This window comes from Protopterus annectens, chromosome 1.part2 (genome assembly GCF_019279795.1).
Source record: "Protopterus annectens isolate FY-2018-M chromosome 1.part2, PAN1.0, whole genome shotgun sequence".
Classification (NCBI taxonomy): Eukaryota; Metazoa; Chordata; order Ceratodontiformes; family Protopteridae; genus Protopterus; species Protopterus annectens.
Genome location: NC_056727.1, coordinates 37,219,551 through 37,242,081, shown reverse-complemented (window position 1 = coordinate 37,242,081; position 22,531 = coordinate 37,219,551).

Genomic DNA, 22,531 nt, shown 5'->3' with positions numbered 1-22,531 from the left:
GCTCTGGTACTTGATGAATGTCCCCCATGTCCATGAGGGATGAGACTTGTTTTTGCACCTCTGCCCATTGATTTTTTGGGAGATCTGGCCAGCCGTTTGCCTTTGGCAGGGTATGGAAGTGGAACTTGTAGCCTTGTGACACTATATTTAGAACCCACTGGTACTGAGTTATAATGTGCCAATTTTGTGAAAAACGTGCTAATTTCCCCCCTAAGGGTGCTGCCAGGACATAAGTGCTTGGTGCCAGCAGGGAGAAGTCATTAGGACTGTTTCCTGTATGGTTGTGATTTGTCTTCTCCAACTTTGGAGGTAGAAGCACCCCATTGCTTTGACCTGTATGAACCTTGCACCTGGGATCTGCCTCTAGGGAGTCTGGATCTGCCCCTTTGAGGTCTATCTGACACAGGAAAGGACCAATTCTTTGTAGGCCAGTGTCTACTAAACCTAGGTGGCTGTACTTGTAAAAAATTTTTGGCAGTTTGCATAGATTTAGCTTTGTCCTCCATTTTCTTTAACACCTCCTCTGCCTTAACACCAAACAAAGTATCATGCTGTAAAGGTGCATCTAATAATTTTACTTTAACATGATCAGGCAGATTTTGTTCCTTTAACCAAGCATACCTTCTAATTACTGAACCCATAATCGCGGCCCTGCAGGAGGCCTCCAAAGAATCAAAACCACATTGCAAAGTATGCTTTCCAACTTGTTCAGCTGCATGCAAAAAATCCTGCATTTCCTTGTTTTCTGCACATTCAGAGTTTAACAACAGTTTCTGTTTAAGCAATGCCATGACATGTTGCTGATATTTGAGCATATGAATCTGATAGTTTAAGGCCCTTATAGCCAAAGCAGCAGATGTGTAAACCTTTTTTGCCCATCTATCCAGTGCCCTAGAATCCCTGTCAGATGGGGTAGGGTTTTTTGCAGTGGAAGCCTTAACCCCTTTGGGACCCTGTGCAATAGTTTCTGGGTCTGCAGCAGGGTTTTTAAAAAGGAATTTGTGAGAGTCAGGAACACTGTAATATCTGTCAGGCTTAACTGGAGCTGGTGGTAATGAGTCAGGGGGCAGACTAGACTCCGAAACCACATCTTCTACAATGTCTAACACAGGTGGAATGGCCAGAGGCTTGTGTTGAGGTAGTAAAAGGAAATCCCTGAGCCTCTTTTTAGATTCTGAAAAATCTTGGCTCTCCCATTGGAAATGCTCCCTCATGGTATGCAAGGTTTCCCCAAAAGAATAGTCCTCTGGAGGAGAAGCTGAAGGTATAGATTCTTCAGCATCAGAATCCTCATGGGGGGAAGAGAATATTCCTGAACAGAAGAGGAATCAGAAGAAATAGAAACCTGATCTGAAGATTCATAGTCAGTCTCTTGCCTAGGCCTCTTATCTGGAGGGGGATGGGAACCCCTTATCAAGGTAATCAAGTCTTCGGCCATTTTGAGCATCTGATTTTTGGACATAGAGGCCTGTCCACGTGGCTCTTCAGTTTGTTTCTTTGCTTTTTAAGGTGCTTTAGTCTTTGCCTTTGAAGCTGAAGTTGGTTTAATGTAAAGATGTTTAGGTCTGAATACACCCTCAGAAGCCGGTGCCTGGTCAGTGGCTCCAGACCCATCTGAGGGAATAGTGTCCAAGGCTCCAATACCTTGAGTTTCCAGTAGTATAGCCAACTCCATATGGGAGTCAGTTGCAGCCTGCGACTCTAAAGTAGCAGGCGTCAGGAGCTGCGAAAATGCCTCACTGAGAACCGGCGACTGGCTTAGGAGAAGCATCATCGTCGGTTTTGGACCTCGGTTGTTTATCTCTCTCCTTTTCTTTGCATTTTTTGTGAACTCCGGTAGTTGGATGGCTATCTGATGACATTTCTGGATAATTAAACCAGTGTCCAAAATAGTTTAAAGCAAAATCATACCGACGCTTAATAGTGCGTTGGTTAAATCTAGCACAGATCCGACAACCAGAAATGTTGTGATCAGGGCCTAGGCAAGGAATACAGTAAGAATGAAAATCCTTATGAGGTATTTCCTTTCCACAAGAAATACAATTATTAACTTTTTCTGACATCAGTCTGGAGCAAGAAAAAAGTTTCCCCAATGGGGTACTTAGCTTTATAGAAGACTTTGGGTCTGAAACTCGAACACAAAAATCTCAGGAGTCGGCCGACCAGCACTTGGGAAATGCTTCTGCTTCAGGCACCGCGCGGCAAGAAAGACTGAAGAAAATGGCATCAGCTGCTTCTTTTATACCCCTGACGACCTGACATCAGGGAAGGGGTGACTGCAGCCAACTCAGGACCCAAGACTTTGGAATTCAGGCCGGTTGAGGGCAACCTGCCAGCAGGATTGCCCAAATGTAATGACTGCAACAGTGAAACACGAAGAACATTAGCAGTATGCCTGAAGACATTGTTTCAACTTTTTTAATGTATTTGTCAACTCAGATATTTTCAAATGATTATTATTAATAAGTAGTTTCATAAACTTGGAATTAAATACGTCACTTCAATCTTTGTATAAGGAATCTGTAGTGAACATTCCATTAAGAAATTTTGTAATTCTTAAAAGTTTTGGCACATCTTTTAGCAACACAAATCTCAAGAAACATGTTGTCATAAATTAATGACCTGTGTTTAAATTATTCTTTCTCAAACCTTTTCAAAATATAATTTGCAATCTCCATTTTTGAGCTTAGAACAGTTCTACACTGTCCTTTTCTCTCAATATTGACTGTTGTTGACTTCAATATTACCGAAAGGATCAGCCGGTTTTGTTAAAAACTAATACTGATTCTTCTGTGAAAATGAATATTATCCACAGTATACTCATTCCTGCTTTCTGAGGTGTTATCTGTTTTTGCCTCAAAAAGAATTTGATTACCTGCTTGTTGAGACTTTCTCAATATTTGTACTGCAGTTCAAATGCCTTCCAAGGTGTGGTTAACAATGACCGGCATCTATCTGTAATAGTCAGTAAGTGAGTGCAAAATGAGTGCACTCAAGCTAAATCCACAATTGTCTGTATCCATTTCAGTGTGCCCAGCAGTGTGGTTCAGATTATCCCGCATCAGTATTATGAAATACACACACACACACACACACACACACACACACACACACACACACACACACACACACACACACAAAACAAATAACATAAAATCACTGGTGTTAAACTATATCCTTAAAACAAAACCAAAAACATTCTGCAAACTGTAGTTTGTAGCACAGTCTTTTAATAAATAGGTTAAGCGCATTGTTCACCAATTTACACATGAAATGAATAAGAACTACTTACATTCTCAAACTCGTTGTTTAAGTATTACAACAAAATCAGACAATAGCCAATAAAATAAAACAATAACTATTTTGTTAAATATATGTAATAGACCTAGGCTGTACAAATGTATGCTTGCTGATTTATGATGAAGTCTCTTGTTTAAAATACTTGAAACATTTTTCTTATCCACTTGGCCTGTAACGCACATTTTACATTTATATGTTCATTTAAACTTGGTGGGCTATGTTCAGTTAAACACAACTGCCTCTTAAACTCTGTTCTCAAGTCTGTTGTAGTAATCACAAGTTCAAACATTAAGTTCTTCATGGTCTAACACAGCAAATAAAAAATGTAAAACCTTTTTACAGACTCTGGAATGTTTATATAATGCATCAGATTTATCGTTCTTGTTAACAGATATTAAACATCCTGGGAAGTTTTCATTGTGTATATATATATATATATATATATATATATATATATATATATTAAACAATAAAAGATCATCTGGCAAAGAAGCCCACAGATGCAGTGTCAGCTGCCACTGAAGGCAACCTCCTCTGCATTACTGTATCCCATACATTGACCTTATGCAGTGTGCCATGAGCCACCCCACTTGTGGTGACAATGACTGCTGTGCTTGCAACAGCACAGTGTGCATTCCTGTGGTCATTGCCATGTCTAATGCCAAAGCCCTTTCTCCACATAATATGTAACCTTTGCAGTGAGCATGCATTCTCTACCCTCATTTTGTTGTGTTATCTATTTATTTCAGGGCTATATACACTACACTGTACAGTTTCCCAGAGGCTATGTGGTACACATTTTCTTCAGCCATACATAACACCCTTTATAGGCCACCACAGCAACAGAAGACTGTCTTAGGTTCACAGGTTCATAGGTAGGTACTAAACTATTGGCCCTAGGGCCCATATAAGCCTAGCCAAAAAGGTAACCTGGCCTTTGCCACCCAGGAAAATTATTCTCCTTTGCTCCTGTCAAGCAGAGCCACAGAGGTGATCTCCTGGGTGAATTTCCTATTTCCCATCCAGTCATCAAGATTTTTCTTGAAGTCGGATTTGGAGTCTGTTACTTTCACAGTGTGGGTTCTGTCAGTGAGCTAGTTGGCAACCCATCTTGTGGCATAGGGATTTATACCTGGTTTTGTGAGTTTATCTATAATTCCATAGTGGGCGATAGTATCAAACAGCCTTGGCGAGATCTAGATAGGCTGTGTGAATCACCTTACTCTCATTTATGGCTTTGGTGACTGCTTCAAAGAAGTCTATTAGGTTTAGGAGACATGATCTGCCTTTTGCAAACTTGAACTGGGTGGGGTCCAGAGTTTGGAGATTACCAATGTCTTTGTGTATGAGATCCATGATGATACATTCCATGGCCTTGCAGACCAGGCTCGTTAGGCTAATGGGGTGGTAGTTCCTGGGGTCTGTGGTGGCTGTCCCTTTGTGGATTGGGATAACCATTGCTGTGCACCATTCAGTGGGCACAAAGCCTGAGGTGAGGCTATGACTGAACATGGTACTTAGGTAGGTGTGCCAGTTCATTCTGCAGTTTGTGTAGAATGCAGCCTATGATGTTGTCATGTCCCATGGATGCTGTGTTCTTGGCTTTGGAGAGTGTGGTTTTTACTTGTGCAGCCATGATTACAGGAACTTTGCATTCTTCCAGTATAGAGATGGGCCCTTTAGGGGGTGGGGGGGGGGTAAAGTTAGCACTGAACCTATCTGCCAGGATGTTGGCAATATCAGTTTGTTCTGTATATTTAGTGCCATTGTGCTGTAACTCAGAGAAGAACTGAGTGCTGCCATTGAGATTCTTGACATAGCTATCGAATGCTTTGTGGTTGTCTTTAGAATCAGTGATGATTTTGTTTTCGTAACTAGCTTTGGAGGATTTTATGAGGGATCTCAGCTTCTTACTGAGGTTGACCAGGGAGTTCCTCCAATCATGGGATTTTACTATTTTTTGCAACAGTTTCTTTCTTCTGTTGTAGAGTTTGTTTATGGCAGGGGGCTACCAGATTACTCTTTTTTGCAACAGTTTCTTTCTTCTGTTGTAGAGTTTGTTTATGGCAGGGGGCCACCAGATTGGCTTCCATTTTTTGGAGGATAGCATCTTGGTTCTGTTAGGGATAGCATGATCCATGCATTCAAGTAAGTGCTTATGAAGTGCATTTGTGTAGGACTCAACAATCGTACCTCTATTGTCCGTCTGCATGGGTGTCATGAAGTTTGGCACTTCTGTCTTAAGAAGCGTGAAGTTGGCTTTGGAGAAATTTTTTATGGTGGTTTCCCCTAATAAGGGGTGGGGGCGGGATGTGGATGTCTAGGGTGATTAGCTTGTGGTCAGATCTAATCAATGAGGAATTGACCTCTGGTGTGGAACAGCAGTCGCCCATGTTGGTAATGACCAGGTCTAGGATTTTGCTGCCCCTGGTGGAAGTGTGGATAAGTTGATCCAAGACATTGGAATTTATGAATTCCAGAAAACATTGAGCAAAAGAGTTGGTACATGAATAGTTTTCCCAGTTAATGGTGGGGTAGTTGAAATCACCCATTATTAGGGTGCTGAGTTGTACCCTAATATTTTCCAGTGTATCAAGAAATGGATTGCGGTCTTGCCCAGAGTTAGTTGCACTTGGATAATCTTGGATGCATTTTGCTGAGCAACTAGCCTGGAGGTTCGGATATCCTTAATAAATATGGACACGTCTCTACCTTTAGTGTTTCGGTCCAGGTTAGGTGGCAAAATGTGTGGTATGAATTATAGCTTGGTAATGCAGGGGTGCTCTCTGGAGCCTTGAACTAGGTCTCTGTCACTGTACACTGGCAACAGCACTCTATTACATGGCAAAGACATACTCATGTTACAGCACATGGCATATACTTAATGTTGTGTGGTTTACTGATGCCTGCTTCCTGAGGATATGTGGGCATTCATAGTAGGATACATACATTTCTGCTATGGGTAACATTTTTATCTGCATACAGCCCCAGCCAATCTACAGAGGAAATGCATAGCTGAGCTACATACATTCCAACATCAGCTATGCACTTCCTGTACTTGCAGTTTGTTTAACCTCATCACTGACATGCTGCATGTTATGCGAAACCTGGTATCATATTTGAAATTCACACACAATAGACAAACATTTCACATGTGCAGATTCTACCTCTTATTTTTTGGCATGCCATATCATATTCACACATGCTCCTTCTTTGCTGATACTATGAGTATCCCGCTCATACTGCCCTTGTCTATATTGCAAAGGTATACGCTGAAATGGAAATGTAGCTCATTTGTAAATATACACATATAGTTGGTCTGCATCATGTCAGCCTGAGGGAGGTTCCTTTAGAACATGTTTTCTGTTGCTGTCTGTGGACACATTAAGTCTTTGCACATGCCCAAGCAGCTGTCCAGGAACTTACACTCTCAGAGTAAAATGAGCATTATCCATTTGTTTCATCCATGGCCACTGTTGTCATCCTTACAAATACATACCATACTTTCAACACATATATTCATATGTGCTGTGCATTGGCTATGACTCATATTGGTATCACAGTTCTGGCACAGAATTCCAGAGCTGCATACATCACGTCAGTTCATTAGTACAGCTGGAATACTTGCCATACGCAGAACTCATACCCACCACATTGTTCTAATTGGAATGTTTTTCCTGTCTCTTGCATGTATATAGGCACTACAATATTGCACCAATGCCTGGTTGCACATGTGTACTGCAGAGTAATAGTTGTGTGTGTGAGTGCATGTGTGTGTGTTTGTATGTGTATGATGGAACCCATCAATAGCTTACTATACATGTGCCTATTTCATGTGGTATTTTTTACCCACATGTGTAGGTTGCCATCATATTTTGCTGCTTTTGTGCCTGTGGCATGTCATTACCCAACATTCTGAACAAGATTTTAACAGGCTGCTTATGCTTACATCTATCATCTTAATCTTCACTGCCAACACCTTGTTGGTAACTTGATTGTGTCCTCTTCATCATCTGGTTGTACCTCTGTTTTTCCTGTTCAGCTGTCTGGAATTGAAGTAGATTTCTAACACCTTAGGCTGGCAATCCACCATGCCTGGAATTTATCATGTTGCATAGCATGGCACACATAGTAACCATCTGTGCAGACTTCTATTGTGTATCCTGCAGTGCACTCCTGGTTGGATCCAGACACCTGAATTTGGCTTTCAACAGACAAAATACTCACTAAATAGTATTTTGTGGTAGTGTGTGTGTGTGTGTGTGTGTGTGTGTGTGTGTGTGTGTGTGTGTGTGTGTGTGTGTGTGTGTGTGTCTGTGTGTGTGTGTGCTGTTAAATATGTCCCCAAAATGTGTGGATGGAGATCTGATGGGGTTCATGAGCCATAGCTACAGTGGATTACCACAGTCACCTACTGTTATGGATATGGCAGTGCATTAGCACTACATGCTACATTAGTAATGAGTAAGCTTAAACTGTGAATATTAAGACTTACCTATTTACTAATACACTTTCAAGGAACTATCAGTCCTTAAACTTTGCCTTCAGTGAGCTCTATCTCCATATGGAGACAACATCAATGCTTGTCTGGTATGCTGCTGTATAACGCCATCTGATGAACACAGTCCCTGACAAGAGAGTGAAGTCTGCCCCTTCTGGTTGCAGTACCATTTGGCATTTTCTATATTTGAAATTTTATTAACATATTGGTGCAGTTGCTTGCACAAGGATTATGGTGGAATGCGCAATATCATAGAAAAGTAGTATTCAGATGGTCTTTCCTGTGATATGTTTTAAAGTGGATGTCCTCCTCCAATTTGCAACATATGAATACTAGGAACCTTTCTAAAATTTGACTTGTTGCTGTTTCTGACATTAGTCGCAATTATATTGTGGCATTCTGATTTACTGTATATGCCTATTTTTGCATTTTATGGACTTGTCTTGACTGTGCCTAATGTCCTCCACTGTGAGCAACTTCCTTCTGGAATCCAGCCCTTTGTCTTTCTTTGATCAGAACTAAGCAAGCTTGTGAAAAACAGTAGAGCTTTGCACCACAGATAATAAAACTTTGGCTGTAACTTCAAACGTACTGAATATCCAATGTAATAAACATACAGCTTCAAATGAAAACTTCAGTTGTAAGCTCTACTGTGCTGACTTCACGATGTATAAACATAGCTTCGCAAATACAAAAGCCAAATAACACTTAAGTTAAAGTTCCACGATATTAGAACAAGTAGATACCATAAAAAACATGAAAAACAAAGAACCCTTCTGATGTAAACAAACGGACACGTGCTTTCAGCTTTTTCAAGCCTTCTTCAGATCCATATAAGTCAACAGGGTTCAGTGTTTAAAAATCAGTAGCATCCAATGAGGTGGACTTCACAAACTGACGAGTGTCAACCAATCAAATTGGTCGGTTGGTACACACCTCCATGTTGTTACGACAAACATTAATTTAAAACTCTTTATTAAAAAATAAAATTCTTACGTTCATTTTGAAATTAAAAATAGTGAGACACAAATTAAGTCATTTTCTCAGAAGGGACCATTGTAAAAATCTTTACAATCAATTCTCATTTAAAGACGAAGTCCACATATCAGCCAAAACATAAGATAAAATAAGAAAATAGCAGAGATAACCGTAAAGGCATCGAAGGAAAATCTGTTTCACCAGATGCTAATAAATACAACTGAAATGTGCTTCTTTTTATACAACCTCTAGCAAGCACTAGTAGTCACATGATACAAATTTTGTAAAAACAGTTAACATCATAGGGTGTAACTTGAGCTTACTGAATGAAAGAAAGAAATGCTTGCAAGCATGCACTGCTATCAATAGAAGGCACTTACGAAAAAAGATATAAAACATTCACATTGATATATATATATATATATATATATATATATATATATATATATATATATATATATATATATATATGGGTTCACTTTATAACATTGAAATACTGAAATGTTGAATTTCAGTATCTCGAAGGTATAAAGTCGAATGTTTGAAATAGCGAACGTTCATAATCGCGAATTTCACATATGTTGAATATATGTCAAATTCGCGCTTATTAAGTTGCGCTACGTAATGTCTGGGTTTGTGTTTTGGTTGTGCGCGGTGCCATGTGTGGATGTAGGTGTTATGTCAGGTAAGTGAGTGTTTTGTAAGGGTTTTGAGTGGGAGTTAGAGTGTGTGTGAGAGATTGGAGAATGTGCATATGTGAGTGAGCTTTTGTGTTGTGTTTGTGCGATCTCGGAGTTAGTATATATAAGTAGGGGGTGGGGTGCAGCCCCATTATGTAAGTGCAGGGGCTTGCCCTGCTTATGTGTGTGTGAGTTGTGTATGTGTGTTTTTTTTTTGTTTATGTTGTGATGTGGGTGTTGTGTTGTATGTTTAGTGTAGTGTGTGCGGTGTTTTCGGTTATGTGGTTTCGCGGTTTTTGTTTGTCGGTGTTTTGTGGATTCAGTTTTATAGTCTCGAGATACTGAAATTCGATATTTCAGCATTTCGAGGTTATAAAGTGAATCCATATATATATATATATATATATATATATATATATATATATATATATATATATATAGGTCCATGTCAGATGGACAAAAGCGCAGGTAAAAGAAGACCACATCACTGAGACAACTTCGCCGACAGGACGAATCCCTGACAATGGTAAGTAGTGCGGACTGGGAGTTAGTCCCATTCCCTCACTATAGTGTGATCTCGGAGTTGGTATATTTAAGTGGGGGGGTGGGGGGCACAGCCCTCCACATGAGGGGTGCAGGTGGGCTTGCCCACCTGCTATACATGTTGCAATGTCTTTTTCGGTGGTATTTTGGAAACGGGAATGTAGCCCATTCCATAATACATTGACTTACCTTTGTCAGTGATTCGTCTTGTTGGCGAAGTCATCTCAGTGATGTGGTCTTCATTTACCTGCGCTTTCGTCCATCTGACATGGACCCATATACATACATATATATATATATATATATACATATATATATATATATATATATATATAGATATATATATATATATATATATATATATATATATATATATATAAACACATATGCATATGTAATACACCGTCTTTTAAATATAACTTTAGATATAACATTTATATATTTGTAAAAGTGTATGTATAAAAATACACATTAAAATGACATATATAAATAAGCACACTTTATTAGTGATACATTTAAAAAGAAAAAGAGAGAAAACAGTTATTTAGCCACTTAAACCCAAGCTTAAATCCAGACCCTTGTTTAGATATTATTTTTCTCTTTTTCTTTTGAAATGTATCACTAATAAAGTGTGCTTATTTATATACGTAATTTTTTATGCATATTTTTATATATACACTTTTACAAATATATAAATGTTATATATAAAGTTGTATTTAAAAGACTGTATTACATATGTATATGTGTTTGTATATATAGATATTTATTTTTATTTTTATTTTATTTTACATTTGTTGACCGGGCTAGTCCAGCTGGATATATGTCCATTTTCAGTGGAGGCCCAGGGAGAAAAGCTCCATTGGTTAAAACAAGATTAGCGAATACAAATACACAACAAACAAAAGCATTAAGCATAAAAAATAAGAAGATTTTAGTATAAGTAATATACATCTAGGAGTAAAAAAAAAAATATCCATAACAAGAAAAAATTCAAGGAAATGATTAAATACTTTCAGTATGGAAATTTGATAGTATCAAAACATAGAGAGAATCATACATTGTCTTGAAAATAAGGTAGACAACATAAAAAAAATATATATTTTTATACAATATATATGAGCTCAGTTATATCTACAAAGATATGATGTCAGAGGAAGTCAGTCAGGATACTGTAGCAGAGAAGGAAGTATTGTGGTAGAGGAAAGGAAGAAGGAAGATTAGTCAGGGTTGGTACAGGAGCAAAGTCAGTATTTATTAAGATGGATTTCCAGTTGTTTTTTAAAGAGTGGAAGAGTGGCCAAAGAGGTGATATTTGATGGGAGGTTGTTCCATATTTTGCCAACTGAGTTGGAAAAAAGGCAATTACCTGCAGAATTAATGGGTTTGGTACTATTAACTAGTTGTTTGTCTGAAGAACGTAGTTGTTTCAGGTTGTTGTAGGGAGTCAAGAGATTATAGATATAGATATATAGATGAATGTGAATTTTTTTATATATTTTTCGTAAGTGCCTTCTATTGATAGCAGTGCATGCTTGCAAGCATTTCTTTCTTTCATTTAGTAGGGTAGTAAGCTCAAGTTACATCTTATGATGTTAATTGTTTTTACCTAATTTGTATCATGTGACTACTAGTGCTTGCTAGAGGTTGTATAAAAAGAAGCACATTTCAGTTGTATTTATTAGCATCTAATGAAGCAGATTTTCCTGCAAAAGCACTTATGTTTTAACATTAAAACTTCAATTGAAACTGGAAACCTTGGTCGTACCTGAGTTCTTCGTTGTTTTTATCATTACTTGCTTTTGGATTTATTCAGAACTCAGGAACCTGTGTGGTTGGTGCCTGTTTTTGTGGTTTTACTGTGTCTCTTTCTACTAATTAGCTAAGCAGTCTGACTTATAGAGATATAGGAAGTCAAGGACCAGTGGATCTCTTAGTAAGTAAGGCATGTATCCCCCCCGAGGTATCTACAAGAGACAAAGTACACTGATATTGCTTACAGCTTTTCCTGGTTACCATGCTTCCTATGGCCAGAGCTTTTTTATTAGAAACTTCTATATCTTTTTGAATTTGTTGATATGTTGAGTGAGATACATATCAAATGGAGTGTTGCACTCTGTAATGAGTTTGATCACTGTTAAGTGAAAGGGAGCAATAACCTTTCTGGATCTCAACAAAATACTTTTGGCTACTAGATGTGTCAAATAGAAAGATTTCTTGACTACATAATGATCAAAAAGGACAGAACTGTCATCTTAAGTGCTTAAGTCCATGACTGCCTTTTCCTTTATCAAGGGTATTTTTTTCTATACAGTATGTTATGGGTGATTTCTATTTTTCCAAAAAAAGTACACATTTTAGCATTAAATTTAAGTTCATTCTTCATGTACCAGGTATAAAGCAGGGTTCACTCTTTCTGAAGATAGCATATATCTAAAGGGGTTTTTACAATTACACCAAGTTTGCAATCATATACAAATTTGGTTAACCAGAAGTCCTGGTTATTTTTTATGAGATCTGAGATGTAGATACCAAATGGAGGGGCAGTGCAAACACCTTGGGAATTCCAGTGGTTACCTTAAAATTATTTGAAAAAGAATCTGCCACACAAACTACGTAGGCTCTGTTGTTCAGCCATTTGACTAACCATCTTACAAGTAAGGATATGTATTTACGGATGGAAGTTTCATTGCAATTCTAAAATGAGGTATGGACTCTAAAGCATTGGACAGATCAAGATAATCTGTATGATCAAGATGACCACTGCTGATGATTTGTCTAACTCTCTTGAGGAAATTAATAACATTTTAGCAGGTATGATCACCCTTTGACAAAGCCACATTGTTGGGATGCAAGTCAAATGAGACATTTAATATCATAATAGAAAAGATCAGATATGATACAGTCCATAGATTTACTGATCATATTTGTACAGTTAATTGGTCTGTAATTTGCAGTGTCAATGGTACAGTGAATCTTGTAGAGGGACATAGCCCCAGCAGTGCCCCAAGATTTGGGTATATAGACTGTGAATAAATTTAGGCTAATCAGTTTAAGGAGAGGTTCTACAAAAGCCTGTCTGACACTGTTTAAAAGGCACCCAGGTATATTGCCAAAACTCATAGAGGCTTATGGCTTTTGACAATACCTTAATAACATGTTTCTTCAGTGATAATAGGAGATCTGAGAGGATTCTGGGATGAGAGACGCTGGAATAAATGTTTCAAAATTGAAGTTTGTGGATAATTTGTTTGCTACTATATTTCCTTTTGTCTCTGGATATAGCATATATAAGATGTAAAGGTGTTCCAATCAATGTCTAGGTATTTGAAGTTACATAGAATTATAAAATTATTTCTTTTAAAAGTTCAGTCTACCACTTCTATAGATCTAACAAAATCATCTGGAGACATGGTGGTTCTGTAGCATGCTATAAGTGTCTAGATCTTATTTTTTGTGCCTCCTTGCTAATAGTTGAGCACCAGCTATAAATTGATTGTTTTCTGTAATAAACTGCCTGCAAGTGGGAAGCCTGTTCTCCTACCCTATCCCCAGTTCCCACCCACCGCACTTTACTGTAACATTATATTTCCCATATCAACTTATCAGTTGTAATACCCACTACCTATAACTCCCCAAACAAATTAATTCTATCATAGATACACTCTTGTGTGCACTCACTTATTCCCTACTTCATCTAATATTTAGCAACACTCCTGGCAGCCTTTCTGTCTCCCATACTGCTTTGCACTATATCCACTCCAACTCAGAAGGCACATTAAAAATTGCTTATTCATTCCAGAGCAAAACTCTATTTTGCATTCATCCCTGTGATCTTCACTGAACTGCTATTATCAGATTAATATTTATCTTTTTTCCTCTGTAATATCGCATAGCCTTCCTAATATCTCTCTATAATGTTTATATCTTTCTACCACCAATTTGTTAACATCCATACATAAGTAAATCAGTAGTTTTTTTTTTCTTTGCTACCCTTCTTTCCTTACCCACACCTATTCTACATTAATAAAAGACCCCTCACTACATAAATCCATCCTGATGTATATCAGTATTCTCTATATATAGTCAGACTCTTACACACCCTCCCATCTCAAAATCACTTATAAGCCAACAGACTTACCACAGTCTATTATGCATTTCAGCTTCTACTTTCCTCAAATATACCCTCATTACTTCATATATTAGCTACATCCTCATCCTCTATTTCTTACATTTAAGAAACGTTTCTCTTAAAATTCTTCATACAAGTACCTCTTCTCCTACTCACATGCTTAGCTTTCTATCAACATCTTTTAGCCTCACAATTCCACCAAAACCCTTATATTGTATCCTCCAAGAAAAATATTGTGGAATCACAATTGCCATCTATATTAGCACTCATATATCCTACTGTTCAAACAAAATTATCCAAAGCAACATCCATTTACTCATAACTTGTGTATTAAGCATAACATCAATCAATTTTGCCTTTACTCACACCATCATGCCTCCATAACCATAAAATAGTGGTGCAATCCATCCAAGACCAGACCCAAATTAGCATATTCAGGGACCAGACAGCATATGCTCCATCAGCTCTTTTATTATTAACACCTCACCCACAGTCCCTGCCTGGCCTTTATGTATACCTTACCAACTTACAAAATATCAGAAGTGCATGCATGGATAGAACTATGTACTCTAGGCATCTTAATTGCCACAAAAACCTAACTCTATCAGGAAACAAAAAATGAAAAAATTGCAACACCAGTTCATATATAATTATATATAACATTAACAGATTATAATAAGCCAGCAAAAAAAGCTAGTGGTGTTGCTATTTTCTACAAAAAAATGCTCTAAATAACTGTCTTTTCCACCACATCCTGCTAACTTTCTTTAACTCAGAAATTCAGATAACCCAGTTAAAACTAAACACTCACAAGATAATTTCTGTCATTGGCATAATAATGCTAAAACACTGTAATATATTCTCTGCTGGTCCTCCACAAAATCCCTCATAAAACATAATATTTAGTCATGTTCATACAGACTGGCAAACCATACAAACAATAATATACATCTGAGCAAGTTCTAGCCAAATGAAAAAAAACATACCAACTAGTTTTAACAAAGTGACAGCCAGACAAGCAAGCCTTGACTCTATCCTAACATCTTCTCCAAATAAAATATCATCTTTTGAAACTCTGTCAGACAGCCTAAGTGATCACTTATCAGTATACTTCATAAGGTATGAAAGCAACAGCCCAAATGCACATCATTATAGCCTGGTAATAAAATGTTCACGAGGATACTTTTTTAATACACTACATTTTCTTAGCTGGGAGAGACTAAAAACTCTCCCATAGAAGATGTTGTCTCTGTGTTCAGTATAATCTTCCTGGGTGTTCTAAACACACTACCTCCTCCCCTCACCCCCGTAATAAAAAACAGTCAAAGCCAACCCTACCGCATGGCTATTCTTAGCAACTAAACAACTCATGAAACATGTAGATAAGGTATAGAACATCTGGACAAAAAATAAACATCTCTTACTTTGCTAACATATAGACAATTAAGCAATTTAACAAACAACTTATCAACAAAGATAGGAAAGCCTGTTACTTCACCAGTCAAAAAATGCACATTAATAATCCAAAACAGTTCAGGGCCTCAACCAGTAAAATGATAAATCCAGGACAAGCAAACAGCTCACAACAAATATGCAGAAACAAAATGATGCCAATGCCAACCAATTAAATATAACACAGTACAGACATTAAACCAACTTGGTGACTTATCAAGCTCTTGATGTCCCTACTTCATCAAATTACCTTGCTCAACAATTTTCCTTTCAACCAGTTCCCAAAGATACCATCAAAAATATATAAAAGATTAAAGCCTACTACAACTGTCCCTGCCAGTCTAACTGGTGAATATCTTAAAATAGCAACTGAGGTTACTGCATATTCAGTCTCTATTCTGATAAATTAATCCACATTCAAAAATAAAATCCCCTCACTTTGGAGAAACCATTCATTATTCCACTGCATAAGGGTGGATTCAATACAGATCTTCAACCCATAGGTCAATTGCCATTTTATTCCCCCTCAAAAATATTGGAAAAAGGTATTCAGATGCAACTTTTCAACTATCTAATACATAAACAGCTTTTGATTCAAATCAACACACCTTCCATCCTCATTACAGCAGAAATACTGTTTTGGTGAAACTGTCAACACTCATAGAAATTCATGATACCTAGTTCCACCATCTTCCTATACTTATCAAAATCTTTGGTGCTGTGTCCACCAAAAAGTCTTATATGAACTGTCATCCTCAGGACTCACCAGCTCTTCACTGCAGTTGTTTCATACCTACCTCTCAAACAGAGCATAAGTAATGAAAAAGAAAAAAAAAATGATTTCCTCACCTGTTTTGCCAGTAAATATTGGGGTCTGCAAAGATTTATAATAGGTCTCACTCTAGTCAACATATTCATCGACCATTACATTGCTAGAGAAAAATGCTGCACTAGTTCAATACACTGATAACTTAACCTTAATCAACTCAGCCAAATCTCTCTCTCTATCTCTCTCTCTCTTTAAACTCCAAGAACTTACACAAAAATCCTTTTTATCAGTTGAATCATAGCTAAATAATTCACTACCACCACTAACCCTTAAAATGACTGATCTCTTTCTGCCTAGTTTAGTGCTGGACAAATTTGCAAAGTTAGTATGTCTTATAGATATACTGTGGCTAAACCCTAAAAAAAACTAAATTACTGCTCTCTACCTCAAAACGCTTCTCTTCAAAACAATAGTATTTAGTATTGTCTCGGGCAAGAACACCATGATAGAACAAGTAAACCAGAAAAAAAAAATACTGGGTGTCATCATAGATGACCAGTTGAAATCTGACCACCATGTATCACATTTGGTTAAAAACTCATTAAAAAGTAGGTTTATTATGCAGAGTAAAAACTCTCTTCACTGACATACCCTCCTTGTTAACAAGGAGAAATTAATAGTAGGCACTAAACAGCCTATAATTGCAAAGTACCTTGCTAAGGAAACAGCTCCTATACTTTACAAAGAAAAAAAAAAAAGCCCCAAACCAGGCATGTCCATGGGTCAGCTTCCGGTGATTTCTCCTGTCCACCTGGTGAATCTGGGCATACTGGGGCAATGCAGCAATTGCCTCATGACACAGACAACACTCTCCTCCTACCACCCAACACTACAACCTGTGAGAGATGCACTTACATAGCCAAAATGGAAGCAAAGCTCTCTCCACCCAAGATTGTGCTAAACAGTCAAGAGGAGAAGGTTAACACCCATACTACACCTCAAGCAACACGTAGCCCTTCTAAACCCGCACCACCAACACCCACATATAGCAACACTAAATCTACATATGCAGAGGCCCTTAACTGTAACCTGCCCAAGCAACAAAGACCTCTGAAGCTGAAACGCAAACAAACACCAATCACAACCAATGTGTCACATAGTTCACAACACCAGTGTGCCAGCCAGCAACAGCCCCTAAGGCAAGACAATGTACCTAACACTTTAGTCATAGGTGACTCTATAGTCTGGCACACTGATGTCCCTCTCACCAGGTTGAATAAGGAGAAAATTACAGTCAGCTGCCTGTCGGGTGCCAGGATCCGCCACATAATGCATGCACTCAAGTCACTTCACAACAAGTACAAATATGACTCTGTCATTGTCCATGTTGGAGTGAATGACTTGAGACGCACTCCCTGGACTACATGAAAAGAGACATGGAAGAGCTCTCGGATCATGTGGCCCAGGCAGGTATGACCCTAGCCCTGAGTAGCATCCTGCCTTCGCCCAGAATGATACCACAATATAAGGATAAAATGATTGACTTCAACAATTGGCTAAGCTTATGGTGTCATTCAAAGGGGATCCAGTATCTGTCTGCCTGGGATGACATGATTGACAGACCACGATGCTTTGCCAGAGATGGTCTGCACCTGTCGCCCCTGGGATTCAGGTTACTGGCTAAGGCTCTTGCCACCCCTATAGTGCCTTTTTTTAGGCAAACTTCAAAGGACAAAACCACCACCATAACAGGTACAAGCATGCAAAATATGAAGGTAATGCTACTCAATGCTAGAAGTCTAAACCTCAAAATGCACTCTCTCGAGGCACTCCTAAAAATGGAGAACATCTATATCTGTGCAGTAACTGAGACCTGGTTCAAGGCTTCAGAGAGCACCCCTGCAATACCAGGCTACAACTCTTACCACACTTTTCGGCCACCAAACCAGGACCGAAACACTAAAGGTGGAGGAGTGTCAATATTCACCAAGGATATTCACACCACCAGGCTAGTTGGCCAACACAATGTGTCTGAAATTCTCCAAGTGCAACTAACACTAGGTAAGACTGCAATCCAAATTGTAGCTTGCTACAGATCCCCCACCGTACCCCAAGATTCTCACTACACCTTTCTAAACATACTGGAAAATATTAAGATAGAACCAAACACCCTAATACTGGGTGATTTTAACTACCCTGCCATTAACTGGGAAAACTACTCATGTCCCAACACCTATGCGCAACAGTTCTTGGAATTCATAAATTCCAATGCCCTGGATCAACTAATCCATAGTCCCACCAGGGGCTCCAATAGCCTAGACCTGGTCATTACCAACATGGGAAATCAATGCTCCATACCTATGGTCACCCCCTCGTTAGTCAGGTCTGACCATAAGCTAATCACCCTTAACATCCACATCCCATCCCCACCCCCTAGTAAAGAAACCACCATAAAAAACTTCTCCAAAGCCAACTTCATGCTACTCAAGTCAGAAGTGACAAACTTCATGACACCCATGCAGACGGGAACTGAAATTTCAACTGCTGAATCCTACACTAAGGCACTGTACGAGCACATCCACTCATGCATGAATCGTGCCATTCCAAATAGAACCAAAATGCTCTCATCCTAAAAAAGGAAGCCAATCTGGTGGTCCCCTGCCATAAACAAACTTTACAACAAAAGGAAGAAACTTTTGCAGAAAAGAGGAAAATCCCAGGATGCAAAAAACTCCCTTACTAGCCTCAGTTAGAAAGTGAAATGCCTCATAAAATCCTCCAAAGCTAGTTACGAAAATAAAATTGCCAAAGATTCCAAAGACAACCACAAAGCATTCTATAACTATGTCAAGAATCTAAATGGCAATGCTCAGATCTGCTCTGAGCTAAAACAGAATGGCATTAAATATACTGATCGGAAGGATATTGCCAATATCCTGGCAGATCAATTCAGTGCCAACTTCACCCCCCTCTCACGCCCTAAATGGCCCATCTCAATACCGGAAGATTGCCAAATTCCAGTAATAACGGCCACACAGGTACAAAACGCACTCTCTAAAGCCAAGAATACAGCATCCATGGGACCAGATGGCATCCCGGGCTGTGTACTACATGAACTACAATATGAACTGGCACCTCACCTAAGTGTCATGTTTAATCATAGCCTCACCTCAGGTTTCGTGCCCACTGAGTGGCGCTGAGCTACAGTTATCCCAATCCACAAGGGGGGATCCACCTTGGATCCCGGAAACTACCGTCCCATCAGTCTGACAAGCCTTATCTGCAAGGCCATGGAGCGTATTATCATGGAACTTATAAACAAAGACATTGGCAACCTTCAAACACTGGACCCCACCCAGTTTGGGTTTGTGAAGGGCCGATCTTGTCTCCTGAACCTGATTGACTTCTTTGAATCAGTCTCCAGAGCCATGGACAAGGGTAAGGTGGTCCACACAGCCTATCTAGACCTTGCCAAGGCCTTTGACACCACCCCCCACTCTGGAATCATAGATAAACTTACTAAGTTGGGCATTAATCCCTATGTCACCCAATGGGTTGCTAAATGGTTTACTGATAGAACCCACACTGTAAAAGTAGCCAACTCCAAATCCAGCTCCAGACAAGTGACAAGTGGAGTACCTCAGGGTTCAGTCCTGGGGCCGCTCTTGTTTGGCATCTACTTCTCTGAAGTACAGGTCAACACTAAGGGACTCTGGCTAACAACGTTCGCAAATGACTGCAAACTGTGAGCCATTATTGAATCCCCAAATTATGTGGATACTCTACAGAAGGGCCTTACAGAAACAGATTCTTGGTGCCAGAGCCATGGGCTCAAGCTCAATGCCAAGAATTGTATAGTTATCCCCTTTGGAACAAAACATGTACCCGTGAATTACCACATAGGTGGCACTACACTAAACACTGAAAGTGTGATAAGAGACTTAAGGACACAGGTGGACAGAGGTCTCACCTTCGATAACCACATCACCACAACAGTCAAGAAATCCTTCTATGTGGCACACCTCATCACTAAGGGCGTTTCATCCAGAAAAAAGGAGGTCATTGTCCCACTGTGCTCATCCCTCATTAGACCCATTATAGAATACAACACCCCATTTCATATGTACCTCTCAAGACATCTGCAATAACTGGAAAGGCTACATAAATACCTCACTAAAAGCATCACAGGCCTAAAACAGATGCCCTACAATGACTGCCTTAAAAAGCTCCAGCTATACTCTGTCACATATCATCTACTCAGAGGCGAACTCTGCTTAACATACAAGGCCATGTCAAACCAAGAGCTGTTGGACATGCTGCACTTAAAGAAATCCCAATCCCTCAGAGCCACATGCACCAGGGATCTAAACCTTGTCATCACAATAAACAAAACATGCTGGAGGGATAGGTTCTTTACCCAGAGACTCCCCAGACTCGGGAATAGACTGCCCATACATGTCAAGCAGAGCGCTTCTTTGGCCCTCTTCAAAATGAACCTTGACGATTGGATGGGAGAAAGAAAATTCATCTCAGGGATCACGTCAGTCACCCTGCTAGACAGGGCTCCAGGGAAGTAAATAGTATGGGAAGAAATAGCCAGGGAATTGTTATGACTAGGCTTGTATAGGCCCTAGGGCTGAAAGCCTAGTACCAACCTATGAGCCTATGAACCTATGAACATACTTTTCCCTTTTAAATAACTACAAATTATATATGTCTTCTAATTCTTCAGTAATAGTACAATTTGACTTAATACCAAAGTGCATTTTTTCTAGTGGGACAGTGTTTCTGATTAGTGTTTTTAACTAGGTGTTTTAGACTCTTTGTTTAGCCACATATAAACATTAATGCAGTACATTAATGGTGTTTTTTTTTCCTCTGGTCTGGTTAATTGGTGGGCAAATGATTGAAATGTTATAAAATGATTTCTGATATGAGGCAGCTGTTGTTACTTCTAAATAGCTGTTTTTATATGAAAGGGTTAATTTTTTCATGATGCTGATGTTTTGTGAGGAAACTGGTGGTCTGTGTGACTGTTCTCATTGTGAGGATTCATGACATGCACTGACAAAGCAGCTTGTATTTTTTTTTTTTTTTGCTTTCTGTAAACTCTAAAAGCTTCAAGATGTGATTTCCCACCGAAAATGCCTTTTTCCTCACTAGAGACAACCTCTGCCTTGTATGAGCCTATTTAGATACTTTTTAACAAGTTTATGAAGCTGCAGCTTGAGGAAACAACAGTGATGACATCACTTGACCTTTTGAACGTTTTAAATGGCTGTATTTAGAATTATTTTCTCTTTAAATTCCATTATCTTTCACTTAGATACTTTAAATGGTAAGTAATCAATTCTGATAAAAGTGTTTAACTCCTTTGAAAATACCTATGTCCTTTTATAGATGCATACATTATGCAGATTCAGTGACACTTTTAGTAACTAAATGACATCAAATGAACTAGGAGCTGCATTAGAAAACTCAGTATGTATAGTAACATTGGACTTGTGTTACATAACTAAACCTTTAGTAACTAAACAGAGGGTTGTGAGGGTTTTTTTTGTAATAAGTGTTTTATATATATATATATATATATATATATATATATATATATATATATTCATCAGATCCTTACATGAAAAATGGTAGATAGATGACTGACAAAATGGTTAAAACATCTGATTTTTCTTGAAATATCTTGGAAATATTGACAATCTTCTTAACCTTCAGCTTATAATGTTTATACATACTTTGTTCTGATGTATATTTCTGACATATCTACTTATCAGAGGTGTTATTATTATATGTGACATATTCATATAGCTTCAGTTGTATTGGACACTCTCATTTTAATGTATATTTCATGGACTCAGATATCTTTAATTGCTTTCATAATGCTTTTCTTTTTTGTTTTTATATTATAGTCTAAGCAGAGATGGATAATTTGTGTCTTTTGATGCTGGAGAGGTGCTGGATGGATGGTTTCGTTAAGTTTTTAACTAAACCAGAAACTTTGTGTTTCATGCATGTGTTTGTAAATAGCTTTGGGTTTTTGAAAGTAGTGCTTAATACATGTTATACATCCATGATATGTAAGTTTTCAGTAAATTTCAAGTCAACACGGAAGAAAGGTAAGTAACAACATACACATTATAGTCAATGCCTTATAAATGTTTATCATT